We start from the raw sequence: 4,881 nt of genomic DNA, 5'->3' as shown, positions 1-4,881 counted from the left end.
AACACAGGCCCTCCCTGCCTTCCTCCTCCCTCGGCTTTTACCACCTTGTGTACGTTCTTTTTAAAAAAGAAGCTTATTTGGGGCCAGCAGGTGGTGTAATGGTTACGTTGCTAGACTCCCATGTAGTTTACCTTGGTTCGAATCCCAGACCCAAAGGCTTAAAACCCACTCTGGGCGTTTGTGCATGTGTGCCCAAGATCCCAAGAGAAGAATGGAGGAAAAGGGACTGCAGCATAGCCATCCCCACTGGGGAGGGGGGTCTTTTCTCCCTTTCTGTCTCTCTCTCTGATGAGCACACATGCCCTATAGCAAAAAACTCTCTTTTAAAAAACTCTATTTATTTATATCTTTAATGAGTGAGAGAGACAGAGATACAAAGAAACAGAGACAGAGAGATGACTTCCCCAACAGGGCCCTGAAGTTGCACCCCACCCCAGCCTCAGCCAGCCATTGATCCTGGGTGCTTCTCAGGAGGTCTCTGGACTTGAACTTGGAACCCTCCCATGTGGGCCTGCCTCAGAGTATTGCGTTTTACTGCTATGCCACCATCCAGGCCCTGTTCAGATCTTTTGGTATGCATCTGGACCTTAGCATCGCCTGCTCCTGCCTGCTACTTTCTTCCTGTGGCTGTTCCGACCTGGTATTCCTTCCTCTGAGAGACCCTTCACTTTACCCCCAGTACCCTCTTTTACCTTACTCCCTCTTGCTCCTCTTGTGAGTCCTCCATGCTTGGGGACTTCTCCCGTCACGTATCTCCTCACTTACCTGGTATCTACTCAGACGTCATGTGTGATCCTTCCACCTGGGACAAAGATGGACACCCCAGCCATCCAGGACGACCCTGTCACTAGCTCTGCCGTCACCTTCCCTGCTCCTTCACCCAGGCAGACCCACCACCTTTTGACTGAACTCGGCCTGGGCATCAGAAACCACCTGGGTATGGTGCTGTAGCCGTTGGTAGGCATCAGCAGTGGCACAGGCCAGCACCCAGAGATCAGAACCCAGAGGCCTCTCTCCTGACTTGCAGACTAGACTCCCGGCTTTGCTGCTTCCTGTCAAGAGTATGTGGGCCTTTGCCTGTGACTTTAAAGTGATTCTCAGAAAGAGACCTAATGTTTACATGTTTTGCTTGTGGCACACACCCTTCTCCAACTCTTCGTTCTTGCCTCAAGTGACCCGGGGTCAGAGGACAGTCCCATCTGTCCCCCTGGCTCATTGCACCCTCCTGGCTCAAGATCCGTGGTGGGCTATTACCAAACTCTTCAGACTTTGCTTATAAGATAGGTACTTTTTTTGCTTGAATTCGGAAGTTTTTAATTATCAGTGAGGGGAACCAGCACCTGGTGTGGTGGTTAAGGTGCTAGACTCCCACATGGCCTACTGCAGTTAAATTCCAGATCCAGTGGCTTGAAAATCACACCGAGCACATATGTGTGTGTGGACCCAGGATCCTGGAAGAAGAGAGAAGGGATTGCAGTGTAGCCGTCCCTCCTGGGGTGATGATTTCTCACTTTCCCTCTCACTGTCTCTCCTCACCAGTGAACATGCGCCCTCTGACAAAAATCTAAAAAAAAAAAAAAATGATCAGTGAGGTAGAGCATGTGTCACATGTTTAGGGCCAAGTGTGTTCTTCTTTGGATAACATTCTTATTCTTTATCACTTTTCTATTGGGATTTTCATCCCATTCATTGAAAAGGTTTTTAGGGTTTTAGGATATTAAGAACAAGAGTGCTTTTTTTTTTTTCCTTTTGGTCAGAACCACCATCTGCAGTAATTCACCAAAATGAAGAACACAAAGGGAAAGGGGAGAGGCACCCGATGTATGTTCTGTAGGTCTTTTAGAAAACATGAAACAGTTCCTTTGGCAACGTACATGCGAATCTTCAAGGAAGGTGACCTTGTAGACATCAAGGGAATGAGTACTGTTCAAAAAGGAACGCCCCACAAATGTTACCATGGCGAAACTGGACCAGTCTGCAGTGTTACCCAGCATGCTGTTGGCATTGTTGTAAACAAGTTAAGGGCAAGATTCTTGCCAAGAGAATTAATGTGCGTATTGAGCATATTAAGCATTCTAAGAGCAGAGAAGGCTTCCTAAAATGTGTGAAGGAAAGAGCAAGTAAAAGAAAGAACCCAAAGGGAAAGGTACCTGGGTTCAGGTGAAGCACTAGCCTGCTCCACCCAGAGAAGCACACTTCATGAGAACCAATAGAAAGGAGTCTGAGCATTCTAGAACCTATTCCCTATGAATTCATGGCATGATGGCTGTTAAAAATAAACTATGGTCTATACAAAAATTTAAAAAAAAGAACAAGAGTCATGGGACCTGCTGATGGTGTAATTGTTACATCGCTGGACTCCCACATGGCCAACCACAGTTCAAGTCCCCGACCTGGAGGCTTGAAACTCACTCTGGGTGCATGTGCATGCATGCCCAAAATCCTGAGAGGAGAATGGAGAAGAAGGGACTGTGGCATGACCATCCCCCAGGGGGATGATTTCTCACTGCTTTCTGTCTCTTTGTCTCTCTCTATCCCTCTGGCAAGTGCAGGTGCCCCATAGCAAAAAGACTCTTTTAAAACAAAACAAAACAAAAGACAAAAAACCAAAGTCATTGTCATTTTTATAAGCTAAGAGGCCTTCAATATAGTGGAGGGGAACAGATAAGAAATGTGAGAATTCATATATTTTGACTCACTTATCCCACGTATAAGAATTTATAATCCAAAAATAACTAAAAGCTCAAGAGAAGGCAAGAGCTACATGTCCAATGACATTTATGCAAAAAAGAAAGAAGAAAAGAACCAACCTTTACTGATAGAAACTATTTTGGTACTACATACAACACAGAAAAGGCTTCTGGCATAACACTGAGTGAAACGAACTAAATGCAAATAGCTAGATGATAACAAGGACCACAGAAACATCCAGATAGCGTCATGCAAATGGCCTTTTCCTGGAAGGGAACATGAATAGGGCGGGAACGTAAGGGAGCAAGAATTCTTTTCAAAGGCATCTCTGAGTCCTTCGAGTAGGTACCATGAACAAAGCTCACTCTTCCAAATTGAGGACATTTACGGACAAGAAGGTTGGCGTGAGCAGTGATAGTCGGGCTGCACATCCCGGTGCCCAGGCCCAAGGGCATTTCTCAGGAGCAGTTCATGCAGCATCTCTACCCATGGAGAAAACTTGTGTTGGAAGGAGTTGATCTGGGCACATGTACAAGCAAATGGACACTGCATTACCTAAGCCAAGTCGGAGGGCATAAAGAAGTAAAGATTCCTGTCACTACAGTTGCACAGATGGACTTCATTAGTAAGAACTTTGTATATAGAACTTTACCATTTGACGAATTGGTCCAGAGAGCAGCTGAAGAAAAGCATAAAGAAGTCTTTATTTCAGAGGATGAGAAATACTACTTACAGTCACTTGAAGAAGACCCTACACAAGATATTGCAGATATCAGGAAACAGTTTCCTTTATTGGAAGGAGATATTCAGTTTCCAGAATTCTTCAAAGAGAAACAGTGTTTTTCCAGTGTTTTTTGAATTAGTTCACCAGGATTACAACTTTGGACTCACTTTGATATAATGGACAACTTCTTAATACAAGTGACAGGAAATAAGCATGCTGTATAATTCAGTCCCCGAGGTGCCCAGCATTTGTATTTATCAGGTACTAAATCAGAAGTGCTGAATACAGATAACCCAGACGTGGGTAAATATCCACTCCTCTCCAAGGCTAGACGGTGAGAATGTTCCCTGGGAGCTGGTGATATATTATATATTCCTGATTTATGGTTCCATTATGTAATTTCTGAAGAGTCTGGAATGGGAATAAATGTCTTTCAGAAGCAACTTCCATCTGAATGCTATGATAAAACTGATACATCTGGAAACAAAGATCCTGCAGCAGCAAGGGCCACACAAATTTTGGACAGAGCCTTAAAAACGCTGGCTCAATTACCAGAGGAATACTGGGACTTTTATGCACAGCAAGTGGTTTTACACATTCAAGACAAAGCCTTTAGCAAAAATTTTGACTAAATAATGAATATAAACATTTTCATAAAATTTAGCTTAAATATTGGGAAAGTATAACAAATAAATGATTTTTTTAAAATGTATGGACGGGACCAGCAATTGGCATAATGGCTATGTTGCCGGACTCCCATGTAGTTGACTGTGGTTCGAGTCCCGAACCCAGTAGCTTAAACTCACACCCTGGGGGGTGATTTCTCGCTTTCTGTCTCTCTGTCTCTGTCTTTGTGGTGAGTACACGTGCCCTATAGCAAAAACCTCTTAAAAAAAAAAAAGTATTCATTTGGGGCCAGCAGATATTGTAGCGGTTACATCGCTGGACTCCCACATGGCTGGCCATGGTTTGATTCCTGGACCCGGTAGCCTTCAAATGTGTGTGTGTGTGTGTGTGTGTGTGTGTGTGTGCGTGCCCAAGATCCTGGGAGGAAAATGGAGGAGAAGGAATTGCAGTGTGGCCATCCCCCTGGGGGAGAGATGGGTGATTTCTCACTTTCCCTCTGACTCTCTCTCTCTCTCCCCAGCTGAGTGCATGAGTCCTAAAGGCAAAAAAATATTTCTACCAAAAAAAGACAGAATTATTTATTTATTTTTCTTTATTATTATTATTAACTTCTACAAGAAACACGTGCTCACTAGAGAGAGATGGGGGGGCGGGAGAGAAAGTGAGAAAGCAAGCCACCGCCAGGTCCAGGACGTGAACTGAGGTTGACCATGTGGGAGTCCAGCACCTTAACCACCACATCACCAACTGGCCCAATAAAATAAAATTGAAACAAGAGGTGGAACTGCAGGAGACCCTCCTAATGACTGACATTAAATTAAACTAATCAGGGGATAACG

General features: G+C 44.4%; 1 pseudogene; it reads left to right on the top strand.

Annotated features, from left to right (window-relative positions):
• Positions 1 to 813: 813 nt before the first annotated feature.
• Positions 814 to 4,047, top strand: LOC102482915 (tRNA wybutosine-synthesizing protein 5-like; annotated as a pseudogene).
• Positions 4,048 to 4,881: the final 834 nt, after the last annotated feature.

This window comes from Tupaia chinensis, unplaced genomic scaffold, assembly GCF_000334495.1.
Source record: "Tupaia chinensis unplaced genomic scaffold, TupChi_1.0 Scaffold141399_1, whole genome shotgun sequence".
Classification (NCBI taxonomy): domain Eukaryota; kingdom Metazoa; phylum Chordata; class Mammalia; order Scandentia; family Tupaiidae; genus Tupaia; species Tupaia belangeri.
The sequence above is the reverse complement of the archived record's forward strand: the minus strand, read 5'-3'. Positions and strand labels throughout refer to the sequence as shown.